This window comes from Chiloscyllium plagiosum, unplaced genomic scaffold (genome assembly GCF_037043375.1).
Source record: "Chiloscyllium plagiosum isolate Xiang-an unplaced genomic scaffold, Cpla_swu_hap1 HiC_scaffold_30, whole genome shotgun sequence".
NCBI classification, from domain to species: domain Eukaryota; kingdom Metazoa; phylum Chordata; class Chondrichthyes; order Orectolobiformes; family Hemiscylliidae; genus Chiloscyllium; species Chiloscyllium plagiosum.
Genome location: NW_028270168.1, coordinates 22,983,768 through 22,996,585, shown reverse-complemented (window position 1 = coordinate 22,996,585; position 12,818 = coordinate 22,983,768). Strand labels below are relative to the sequence as shown.

General features: G+C 44.8%; 1 long non-coding RNA gene and 4 other non-coding genes across 6 annotated transcripts; all 5 read left to right on the top strand.

Annotated features, from left to right (window-relative positions):
* Window positions 1–4,685: 4,685 nt before the first annotated feature.
* On the top strand, window positions 4,686–12,415 carry LOC122563622 (uncharacterized). 2 transcript variants are annotated; one of them, XR_006315671.2, is made up of 6 exons: window positions 4,686–4,701; window positions 5,469–5,541; window positions 8,042–8,119; window positions 9,464–9,542; window positions 9,991–10,068; window positions 10,760–12,415. It is a non-coding gene; the product is annotated as an uncharacterized LOC122563622 (long non-coding RNA). The 2 variants fall into 2 exon arrangements; XR_015752143.1 differs by lacking the exon at window positions 4,686–4,701 and adding an exon at window positions 4,768–5,001.
* On the top strand, window positions 7,705–7,920 carry LOC122563787 (small nucleolar RNA SNORA73 family). Its single transcript, XR_006315726.1, has one exon. It is a non-coding gene; the product is annotated as a small nucleolar RNA SNORA73 family (small nucleolar RNA).
* Window positions 8,157–8,371, top strand: LOC122563788 (small nucleolar RNA SNORA73 family). The gene has a single exon (XR_006315727.1). It is a non-coding gene; the product is annotated as a small nucleolar RNA SNORA73 family (small nucleolar RNA).
* LOC122563786 (small nucleolar RNA SNORA73 family) lies at window positions 9,658–9,874 on the top strand. Its single transcript, XR_006315725.2, has one exon. It is a non-coding gene; the product is annotated as a small nucleolar RNA SNORA73 family (small nucleolar RNA).
* On the top strand, window positions 10,108–10,320 carry LOC122563789 (small nucleolar RNA SNORA73 family). The gene has a single exon (XR_006315728.1). It is a non-coding gene; the product is annotated as a small nucleolar RNA SNORA73 family (small nucleolar RNA).
* Window positions 12,416–12,818: the final 403 nt, after the last annotated feature.

The window sequence follows — 12,818 nt, the reverse complement described above, 5'->3', positions numbered from 1 at the left end:
ATCTACTACGCGATCTTCCTAGATCGCCGTCATCTTGGATCCCCTGCCTCATATCATTTTCATTATTAGATTGTTTATTAGTTCAATTGTAAAGACCTTGACCAGAATTTAACGAGTTCAGAACGTCCTTGATGGCTAGCAGGTCCATGGGGGCAGTCATAGAAACTGACCCTTCAGCCCAACTCATCCACGCCGACCAGATATCTTAAATTAATCTAGTCCCATTTGCCATCCCTCTTTACTGTTCCTATTCATATATCCATCCAGATGTCTTTTAAATGTTGCAATTGTACCATCCTCCACCAGTTCTCCTGGCAACTCATTCCATACACACACCACCCTCTGTGTGAAAAAGTTGCCCCTGAGGTCCCTTTTGATCTTTCCCCTCTCGCCCTAAACCTCCGCCATCACGTTCTGGATTTCCCCATCCCAGGGAAAAGACCTTGTCTATTTACCCTACCCATACCACTCTAAGGTCATCCCTCACTTCTGACACTCCAGGGAAAACAGCCCCAGCCTTTTCAGCCTCTCCCTATAGCTCAAATCCTCCAACCCCGGCAACATCCTTGTCAATCTTTTCAACTCTTTCAAGGTTCACAACATCCTTCTGATAGGAAGGAGACCAGAATTGCATGCAATATTCCGACAGTGGCCTAACCAATGTCCTGTGTGACTGCAACATAATCTCCCAACTTCTATACTGAATACACTGACCAATAAAGGAAAGCATACCAAATGTCATCTTCACTATCCTGTCTACCTGTGACTCTACTTTTAAGGAACTGTGAACCTGCACTCCCAGGTCTCTTTGTCCAGCAACACTCCTGAGGACCTTACCATTAGGTGTATAAGTCCTGCCCCGATTTGCCTTTCCAAAATGCAGCACGTCACATTTTTATCTAAATTAAATTCCATCTGCCACTCCTCAGCCCATTGGCCCAACTGATCAAGATCCCTTTCCACTCTGAGGTAACCTTCTTTGCTGTCCATGACATCTCCAATTTTGGTGTCATCTGCAAACTTACTAACAATACCTCCCGTGCTCATATCCAAGTCATTTATATAAATTATGAAAAGCAGTGGACCCAGCACCGATCCTTGTGGCATTCCACTGTTCACAGGCCTCTAATCTGAAAAACAACCCTCCACCACAACCCTCTGTCTTCTACCTTCAAATAAGTTCTGAATCCAGATGGCTACTTCTCGCTGTATTCCATGTGCTCTAACCTTGCTAACCAGTCTACTATGAGGAACCTTATTGAACACCTGACTGAAGTCCATATAGATTATGTCTACCACTCTGCCCTCATCAATCCTCTTTGTTACTTCTTCAAAAAACTCAAGTTTGTGAGAGATGATTTCCCACACACAAAGCTATGTTGACTATCCCTAATCAGTTCTTGCCTTTCCAAATATATGTCCATCCTGTCCCTCAGCATTCCCTCCAACAATTTGCCCACCACTGATGTCAGGCTCACCAGTCTATAGTTCCCTGGCTTTTCTTTACCACCTTTGCTGAATAGTGGCACCACATTAGCAAACCTCCAGATTTCTGGCACCTCAGCTGTGACTATTGATGATATAAATATCTTAGTAAGGGGCCAGCAATCAGTTTTCTAGCTTCCCACAGAGTTCTCGGGTTCACCTGATGATGTCCTGGGGATTTATTCACCTTTATGCATTTTGAGACATCCAGCACCATCTCCTCTATAATATGGACATTTGTCAAGATTCACCATCTATTTCCCCACATTCCATATCTTCCATGGCCTTCTCCACAGTAAACGCTGATGCAAAATACTTATTTACTATCTCTCCCATCTCCTGCGGTTTCACACAGGCTGCCTTGCTGATCTTTAAGGGGTCCTATTCTCTCCCTAGTTATCCTTTTGTCCCTAATGTATTTATAAAATCCATTTGGATTCTCCTTAACCCTTTTTGCCAAAGCTATCTCATGTCCCCTTTATGCCCTCCTGATTTCCCTCTTAAGTATATTCCTACAGCCTTTATACTCTTCTAGAGATTCACTCGATCTCTGCTGTCTAGACTTTACATATGCTTCCTTTTTTTTCTTAACCAAAACCTCAAAATCTCTCGTCACCCAGCATTCCCTACACCTACCAGCCTTTCCTTTCACCCTCGCAGGAATATACTGTCCCTGAACTCTCCTTATCTCATTTTTCAAAGCTTTCCATTTTCCAGCCATCCCTTTACCTGCAAATATCTGCTCCCAATAAGCATTTGAAAGTTCTTGCCTAATACTGTCAAAATTAACCTTCCTCCAATTTAGAACTTTAACTTTTAAATCCGGTCTATCCTTTTCCATCACTACTTTTAAACTAATAGAATTATGGTCACTGGCCCCAACGTGCTCCCCCACTGACACCTCAGTCAACCTGCCCTGTCTAATTTCCCAAGAATAGGTCAAGTTTTGCACTGTCTCTGGTAGGTACATCCACATATTGAATCAGAAAATTTTCTTGTACACACTTAACAAATTCCTCTCCATCTAATCCCTTAACTGTATGGTAGTCCCAATCTATGTTTGGAAAATTAAAATCCCTGACCATAATCACCCTATTATTCTTACAGATAACTGAGATCTCCTTACAAATTTGTTTCTCAATTTCCTGGTGACTATTGGGGGTATATAGTACAATCCCAATAAGGTAATCAAGCCTTTCTTATTTCTCAGTTCCACCCAAATAACCTCCTTGGATGTATTCCCAGAAGTATCCTCTCTAAATACAGCTGTATTATTAGCCCTTACCAACAACACCACTTCTCCTCAACAATGCCACTCCTCCTCTTGTCTCCCATTTTATCCTTCCTATAGCATTTGTATCCTGGAACATTAAGCTGCCAATCCTGTCCATCCTGAGCCACATCTGTGTAATTGCTATAATTTCCTAGTCCCATATTCCCAACCAGGCCCTGTGTTCGCCTACCTTCTCTGTTAGACCTCTTGAATTGAAATAAATGCAGCTTAATTTATCAGTCCTACCTCATTCTCTGCTTTGTTTCTGCTTCTTATCTGTGGCAGCCAATTAAGAAGGCACCACCCTAATATGCTTGACAGCCTGTCACTGAGACCGACAGCCCAATCACAGCAGTTTGGTAGCACCACGGAGACACTTGGCTACTGCTGAAGCTTTAGGAAAGATGAATGGGCAGCTCCATTTTCATGCTCCCTACAAAAGATGGGAATTGTATAAAGTGTTCCGGGCCTGTGATTGGAGGGATGTACTCTCTGGAGGCAGCTGCGGAAATCTCAACTGTCATAGGGCTGGTCTCTTAGTGAGAAAAGTGAGGACTGCAGATGCTGGAGATCGGAGTTAAAACATGTGGCACTGGAATAACACAGCTGGTCAGGCAGCATCCGAGAAGTAGGAGGGTTGATGTTTCAACAATAAGCTCTTCATCAGGAATGTCTCTTAGTGAGTCATAGTGCAAACTAGAAAGAAAGACTCACATCCCCTCAAACCACCCCCTCCCCCCATCACCTCAGGAACCTACTGGGAGATTGAACTTGCTGGGTTCTTCACTTGTTAAAATGGCAATGGAAGTAGGAAATGACCTTAATTTATTCACTGCTTGCCTCTGCTCAGTGGCAAGCAACAGCATTGATAACCCCACTTTAGAAAATATTCTGTGGCAGTGGGGAGTCATTGGGAATCACACCTGAAGCCTTCCCCTGCCATTTTATAAATCCACTTGTGACTGAAAGTGAATATACTGGATGATTCAAGGGCTGGTTATACCAGTGTATGTTGGTGAGGGGATAAATGGTTATATTAATAAAGTCAAATGAGGGAAGATTAGAGGAGGCTCTGGCGGACAGTAAACATGAGCATTGGATGATAAGGCTGAATGGCCTGTATATATGTCATACCTCCTATAGTCCTATGCTCTTCCAGTGATGGCTATATTTTCAATTACTGAGAACCTAGATTCTGTAATTCTTTAACATAATCTTTTCTTCACTCTACCTCGCTTCAACACAATATTTCTGATAACCTAATTCTTTGACCCAGCCTTTTGTTCATTTTTTTAGATTAGATTACATTACATTACAGTGTGGAAATAGGCCCTTCGGCCCAAAAGTCCACATCGACCCGCCAAAGCGTAACCCACCCATACCCCTACATTTACCCCTTACCTAACACTACGGGCAATTTAACATGGCCAATTCACCTGACCTGCACATCTTCGGACTGTGGGAGGAAACCGGAGCACCCGGAGGAAACCCACACAGACTCGGGGAGAATGTGCAAACTCCACACAGAGAGTCGCCTGAGGCGGGAATTGAACCTGGGTCTCTGGCGCTGTGAGGCAACAATGCTAACCACTGTGCCACCGTGCCGCCCTAAAATTTCCTGACTTGGCAAATATCAAATGTTATGTGATAACATTCCTGTGATGTGTGTTGCAGCATTTTAATATGTAAAATATTTTACGTGAATCCATGGAATTGGAAATAACTTCCTGCCTTGGAACTTTGTCAACTACAGCATCAGAAAGCAGTAATAGTTCTGGGATCAATGGTACTCCAGGCCATAGGGTGGCGCTGCAGCGGGCAAGGCCGGATGTTTAGAAGCAGGTCGCTCTCCGACGCTTAGAAAACCCGTTGGTCGGGCGCGCCTATAAAAAGGCGAGGCGGGCGGCGCTCGATCTTTTCGCCCAGAGGACGCAATGGAGAAGGTAGAGGGTAGTGAGTGGTGTTGGTGAACGCCACGGGCAGGGCGCGGCTGGAAGTAGCTGAGTAGCGGTCGAATGCTGCCCTAGCTTATCCATGAGGAGGGAAGGGTGGGGGCCGGCTTTAATTTCGCGCCCCTCCGCTGGCGATCGGGACCTCAGTAACGGCTTGTGTCGGTTATATGAAGGCCGGGTGGTGGCCGGGGGGGGTCCGGATGAGCGGGAGTCACGTGGGCGGAGAGACCACGTGCTGGGAATGAATGGGACCTGGAGCCCAGCCGCAACACCACCTCCTGCAAAACCAAAGCAAGTATTTTACCCAACGGGGCATTTTACGGATGGCTTGCACCAGATGTAGGAGAAACTGAGGACTGCGGATGCTGGAGAGTCTGAGTCGAAAATTGTGGCGCTGGTAAAGCGCAGCATTTCAGGCAGCATCAGAGTCGAAGTTCTGGGTATGATTCCTGATAAAAGGCCGGAACGTCGATTTTCCTGCTCGGATGCTGTCTGACCTGTTTTTTTTTTCAGCGCCAACCTTTTCGATTTGTAGGCTTGCTGCTCGTTTACGTTCACCAGCCAGATTTGTGGGCTTGGGTCTAGAATTCGGGCGGTTTTGTGCAAGATGGTCAGGTTTATAGCATATTTGGCACTGATTTAAATGTAACTTACGTGGTGCGGTTAGGCTTCAGTTCAGAAAAAGTAAGTTGGGGCTGCTGTGCGCACAGCTTGCTCAAGTATATTAACTGGTGTATGTTTGTGTTACTTTTACACAGTGCACTGGGGTCTTGAAACCAGTACTTGCTGGATCCTGGCATCTAGTCATGACGTTGACCAGTATACAATGAGGTAAATTTCGGTATTTATCATGTCAAGTTTTTTTCTCTTCTCTCAACTGTTAAACTGTCCTGCTTTTGTATAAACTGGCTTATTGCAGTTCTTTATACTACATAACAGCTGATGCAGCGGGCCTGCTGTAGAAAATCATCCAATATGCATTGCATAGACTACTAATATCGGGAGATGTTGGTTGCTCAAGATGCCAGCAGCAGTTCCCTTCCACTTTGAAAGCTGGCCATGGAATCTGTTCGTGGATGCCAGTCCAGCTTTTGTTATTCAAATTAATGGAATGAAACTTAACCTGGTCAGAAATTTTAGTTTATAAAATTGATCAGTGACACTGACTTGAGAATGAAACGTCTGGTAATGTGGTTTTTCATTAGCATTGAGTGTTGATTGGTCTTGTGAACCACCTTGACTAGGTGGGGTATTATTCATTTGATCCATACTAGCACCATAAGTAAAGTGAAGCTTAATGGTTTCTTTTGGACTTGTCCATAATCCAGGCTGATCCTGCATGGTCTGATCTACAGGTCTTCTCTATTTGCAAATTGAGGGATGAAAGGATTGACCTGACTGGAAGATTGAACTATGGAGGTGGGCCATTCAACCCGTCTTGTCCATGCAAGTTTTTCTTCCAGTCCCCCCTCATCCTTGATTTGGAGATGCTGTTGTTGGGCTGTGGCGCACAGAGTTTAAAAATCTCAACACCAGGTTATAGTCTTAACAGGTTTATTTGGAAGCACTAGCTTTCAGATTGCAGTGCTCTGAAAACTAGTGATTAGATTAGATTACTTAGTTTGGAAACAGGCCCTTCAGCCCAACAAGTCCACACCGACCCACCGAAGCGTAACCCACCCAGATCCATTCCCCTACATTTACCCCTTCACCTAACACTACGGGCAATTTAGCATGGTCAATTTGCCTAACTTGCACATTTCTTGGATTGTGGGAGGAAACCCAAGCAGACACTGGGAGAATGTGCAAACACCACACAGTCAGTCACCTGAGGCGGGAATTGAACCCGGGTCTCTGGCGCTGTGAGACAACAGTGCTAACCACTGTGCCACCATGCCGCCCGCAAGTAAACCTGGTGTTTTGTGATTTTTAACTCTAGTCCTTCTGTCGTTCAGCTTGAAACTGATTCTTGGTTTTTGAACTTGGTTGAGGGAGGCAGCGTTCTCCTGTCTCTTATCCCTTGCAATTTTGTATACAGTAATGTATTTGTACATGAGATCTGCCACCAGTTCAGTCGATATTCCTAATGGGTAGTTAATGGACATGCTGATATTTGCTTTCAGGCTAAGTTGCATGCCTTGTCTGTAAGATTATTTGTGGTAAATATATGAACCTCCCTAGGTTTAGGCATGCCCATGGAAATGTTGGGTATCTGGAGGTTCTTCATACTTTTGAGATTTATTTGAAATGTCTTTAAAAAAAAATAAAATTCAGCTTTTATTTAAGGTCCATAACATTTCACGGAGATGTTCCAATGTCGGCATCCAACAATGTTGCCCTCCTCTTTGTTTGGCATATGGAAGCATAGGCCTGTTGGTCAATGACATAGTCTCGATCCCATAATGTTGGGAAGCAAGTGTCTCCAGCATTTGGGCTGGTGAGGTTGCATTCTGTCTGCTCCTAGACTTCTCAAAGTATGATAATTCAGTGTATGATGAACCATGCAGGCTACAATTGATCATAAAATAGAACATTCTGGTAGCCAGAGACCCGGGTTCAATTCCCACCTCAAGACGACTGACTGTGTGGAGTTTGCACGTTCTCCCCGTGTCTGCGTGGGTTTCCTCTGGGTGCTCCGGTTTCCTCCCACAGTCCAAACATGTGCCGGTCAGGTGAATTGGCCATACTAAATTGCCCGTAGTGTTAGGTAAGGGGTAAATGTAGGGGTATGGGTGGGTTTCGCTTCGGCGGGTCGGTGTGGACTTGTTGGGCCGAAGGGCCTGTTTCCACACTGTAATCTAATCTAAATTTGAGACTAGATTGGTTTGAGGACAGGACAATAGTCCTGTGATGTGATTGGTTCAATATGTTTCTACAGCACTAAGACAGTCTTCCTTCCAGAATAAGGAGAGGTTGAAAGCAAGGATAGGTGGGGAATGGATATTGTTTGGGGGAAGAGAAATCTTGTGCCATGTTTTTGAAGGAGTCAAGAACTCAACGTGGGCATCCGGTGAGGTTGCTCTCGTCTGGCTCTGTCCGTGTGGCGCATGGGAGCGTAGGCCTTTGGTCTATGACGTATAGTCCCATTCCATAACGTTGGAGAGCATGTGTGTCCCCAGCTTTTGGGCTGGTGAGGACAGCATCCTGTATATTCCTAGACCTTCTCAGTATGTGGGGTGACTGAGGAGATAAACCATACAGGGTACAGTTAATCATGAAAGAGAATGTTAGATTTTGGGTCTGGATTGTTGTTATGGCAAGACATTGTCCTGCAATGATCTGTGATTAAGATTCATTCTGTAATCATTAATCAACTGTGCTTATTCTACAGTGAGGCTGTATTTTCTCCATCCTGAATGAGGAAGAGGCTGAAAAGCAGGATGCTGATCCTAAATCCATTATGGTGGAGGTGAGTTTTTTCTTGCCTGACTTCAGAAATTTAAAATCCAATGTGGGCATCCAGCAAGGTTGCTCTTGTCTGGCTCTGTCCGTGTGGCGCATGGGAGTGTAGACATTCAGTCCATGACGCACAGTCCCGTTCCACGACATTGGAGAGAAAGCATGTCCCTGGCTTGCAGCTGGCGTGGACAGCATCCTGCATATTCCTAGAGCTTTGCAGTCTGAGCAGTGACTGTGGAGATTAACCATGCAGGCCACAAGTTTAAATTAGAAGCACAACCCTGCTCTTTTGGAATTTTGAAAACTGGAAGTGTGGATCAGACAGATTCTTTGGAATGAATGCATTTCTCACTGTCCAATTTGACTGCCAAAATTTGGGAAATGTTTTAAGGTCTTGGAGAAGATGCAGTGGGTATTTTGACAGAAAATAAGGAACTTCAGTTATGCTGACTGATTAGGAATCTTGATTTCTTTAATATACAAATTCAGTTAATAGTTGACTGAAGTTGATTTATTTCCATTTCAAGATCTATTTGCAGCACCAATTTAGAACTGATATTGGACAGTATGCCCACAATGTGAGCAGTTTGGCAGTCTGCATTTTTGTTTTCATTTGACAACAGGATTTTGGCATGAAACCTAGTGCACAGGGGGCGGTATTAACACTAATCTTATCAGGATGTCATGAGGCTGCATGTATCAGTGAACTTTGAAAGAAGCAATTCATTGTCGTGAGAAATGCCAGGTGTGATTTAATGCTCTGCTGCTTCATGTTTGTCATGGAAATACAACAGTAAATTGGGGAGTCTGGGTATTTATTAAATTTGAGCTTTATGGGGCAGCAAAGAAACAAGTAGGCTGTTGAAAAGTTGAATCTGATTTGAAATTATTTAATTGAGGTAGCATCTGCTACTGTTTGAGGGAGAGTTCCACAATTCGACTATCTTGGAGATGCTTTTCCTGATGTCTCTCAGTCCCAACTGATTTTAATGCTGTTTCTCTACATTATTGAGTACACTAGCAGGAAGAACATCTCTCTTTACCATGTTGATTTCTTTCGAAAAATCTTTAAATGTCTGTAATAAATTACTGTTTAACTGTTTCTATTCCAAGGATATGATCCAGTTTATGAAATCTGAATAAAATATTCCTGACAGTTCAGTTTTCAAGCTGATGGTGCTCAAGTCACTTCAGTTACAAATTAGGGAACTGTTGATTTTCATTCTGAATGCAAGCTCACTGATTACTGAGGGAGCATTGTTCTCATTTCGGAGGTAATTTGACCTCTTGACAGCTGTGTGTGGGTTGGATGATTGTGGAAGAGTTCCAAATTTAACACAACTGTCTTTTGCAGGGCCAACACTTGAAGACGGCTGACTGATTTTGATGAGGTTGTAGGGATCATATTGGAAGAGTTGGATGTGAAATTAGAGGTGAGCACTTAATGTGAATGTTAGCCTTGTTGATAGAAATCTATAAATTGATTTTCCAGATAACAATTACTTTTTTTGTAAATAAAATTCAATAGTGGATTTGTTTTTGAGATGGCCAACGTGGGCATCCAGCGAGGTTGCTCTTGTCTGGCTCTGTCCGTGTGGCGCATGGGAGCGTAGGCCTTTGGATCTATGACGTATAGTCCCGTTCCATAACGTTGGAGAGCATGTATGTCCCCAGCCTTTGGGCTGGTGAGGACAGTATCCTGTATATTCCTAGACCTTCTCAGTGTGTGAAGTGACTGAGGAGATAAACCATGCAGGGTACAGTTAATGAAAAAGAATGTTAGATTTTGGGTCTGGATTGTTGTAATGGCAAGCCGATGTCCTGCAATGATCTGTGTTTAATATTCACTCTAATTATTAATCAGCTGTGCTTATTCTGCAGTGAGGCTGTATTTTCTCCATCCTGAATGAGGAAGAGGCTGAAAAGCAGGAATGCTGCAACTAAACAGTTATAGCGCAGGTGAGTTTTTTTTCTTTCCTGTCTTCAGAAATTGAAAACCCAATGTGGGCATCCAGCAAGGTTGCTCTTGTCTGGCTCTGGCTGTGTGGCATATGGGAGTGTAGACATTCAGTCCGTGACGCACAGTCCTGTTCCACAACATTGGAGAAAAAGCATGTCCTTGGCTTAGAGCTGGTGAGGGTGGCATCCTGTATATTCCTAGAGCTTTGCGGTCTGAGCAGTGACTGGAGATTAACCATGCAGAACACAATGAGCGAAGATCTAAATATTTATATAACCATCTTTTGCTTTGTGCAGTCAAGCCAGGAAATAACCTTGGTGAGAAAAGCAAAATGCAAAGCTTTCACATTGCCATGCACTGTGCCTCTTGTCAAACTTGGCAACTCTTATCTGGTTGAGGGATAAGTGAGATACTGAATGATTGTGCCAGAAACCTAAGTAGTGGAGCATACATTTATCTTGTGTCTTGAGTTTTTAAAAATATATTTAGGTTCTTCGATTTTGTCACATGAAGTATTTCATATCCTGTTGTATGGAAGTGTGTATTTCTTGATTTTAAACTTTTGGCACCAGGTTGAATAAGTGACAGCTATTTCAATCTCTAGGTGCTTTTAGGACTTTTTGGAAAGATGTTTAGGTAGATATTTGGATTTTGTATATTTACTAATCTGTTATATCTAATTTATTTTAGGTAGTACTTCAACTGTTGTGCTACTTCGCATGAGTGCCATTAAGAGTTTGAATGAATTGGATTTCCTTACGCTCCCGGATCAATGAGTTCGACATGCGGCTAGACATAGAGCATTTCTTCCGCCCCTTCGTACCTACTACTTCAACTAGGACTCTCGTCCACCCTCTGACAACCCCTTCTCCCGCCTCCCAACACCCCCCATCCACCTGGACACCCCGTGCTGGCCTCTTGCCGCCCTCGATCTCTTCATATCCAACTGCCGCCACGACAATGACCGCCTCAACCTGTCCACCCCCTCACCCACTCCAACTTCTCTCCCTCTCAACGTGCAGCCCTCCACTCCAACCCCAACCTCTCCATCAAACCGGCAGACAAGGGAGGTGCAGTGGTAGTTTGGCAAACCGATCTTTACACTGCTGAAGCTCGACATGAATTTGCGGACCCCTCCTCCTCCTGCCCCCGTGACCATGACCCCACCTCCCACCACCAAAACAATCTCCCAGACCATCCATAACCTAATCACCTCAGGGGATCTCCCATCCACTGCCTCCAACCTCATAGTCCCACAACCCTGCACCGCCCGTTTCTACCTCCTGCCCAAAATCCACAAACCCAGCTGACCTATTGTCTCAGCCTGCTCCTGCCCCACCGAACTTACCTCTGCATACCTTGACACTGTCCTGTCCCCATTAGTCCAAGAACTCCCCACCTACGTTCGGGATACCACCCACGCCCTCCTCCACTTCCATGATTTTCACTTTCCTGGCCCCCAACGCCTTATCTTCACGATGGACGTCCAGTCCCTGTACACTTCCCTCTGCCATCACGAAGGCCTCCAAGCGCTCCGCTTCTTCCCCTCCCGTCAATCCAACCAGTACCCTTCCACTGACACCCTCCTTCGACTGACTGAACTGGTCCTCACTTTTAACTTCTCCTCCAATCCTCCCAGTTCCTCCAAACCAAAGGAGTAGTCATGGACCCCAGCTATGCCTGCCTCTTCCGATATGTGGAACAGTCCATCTTCCGCAGCTACACTGGCTCCATCCCCAACCTTTTTTTCTCCACTACATCGATGATTGGATTGGTGCTACCTCGCACTCCTATTTGTGGAACGTTTCAGGGACACCCGCACCAACCAACCCAACAGCCCCATGGCTGAACACTTTTACTCCCCCTCCACCAAGGACATGCAGGTCCTTGGCTGCCTCCATCGCCAGACCCTGGCCCCACAACGCTTGGAGGAAGGGCGCCTCACCTTGTGCCTAGGCACCCTCCAACCACACGGGATGAATGTAGATTTCTCCAGATTCCTCCTTTTACCCCCCCCCACCTTATCTCAGTCCCAACCCCCAGATTCAGCACCACCCTCTTGACCTGCAATCTTCTTCCGGCCCCATCACCCTCACCACCTTCCACCTATCGTATTCCCAGCACCCCTCACCAAATTTGCTCCCCCCCCCTTTATCTCAGCCCGCTTGGCACACCATCCTAATTTCTGAAGGGCTTATGCCCAAAACATCGATTCTCCTGCTCCTCGGATGTTGCCTGGTCTGCTGTGCTTTTCCAGCACCACACTTCAACTCTGGTCTCCAGCATCTGCAGTCCTCACTTTCTCACTGTATATGATTTATGTAAATAAAGTTAAAATGCAACAGATCAGTTGTTCTCCATTGTAATTGTTTTTCGTCTACTTTTGATTTTCCACCTGGATTTGTTCCATTCAATTGTTGGTGACCACCTTTCAAATAGGCTATTTTGGCTGTAATGGGCTTTGAATGTCCTCATGGTGAAAGGTAATGCAGTTCTGTTTCACTGGGATTAATTTTTTTTAACACTGTTTTTCCCTGCTTTGAACAGATGATTCAGCTGCTTGAAGCTGTTCTACCATTCAGTGAGTTCATTGATCTGTATGAAACCTACCTTTTATTTACCTGCCTTTACTCCTTTTTGGCCTCAACTACGAATGATGCTTTCTGTGGGACAGGCTTTGAAGCTTTCGCCTCTGGTAACAATCCCATTGTAAATGGTGATTGTGGGTTCAGTTCCAACTCCACAAAAT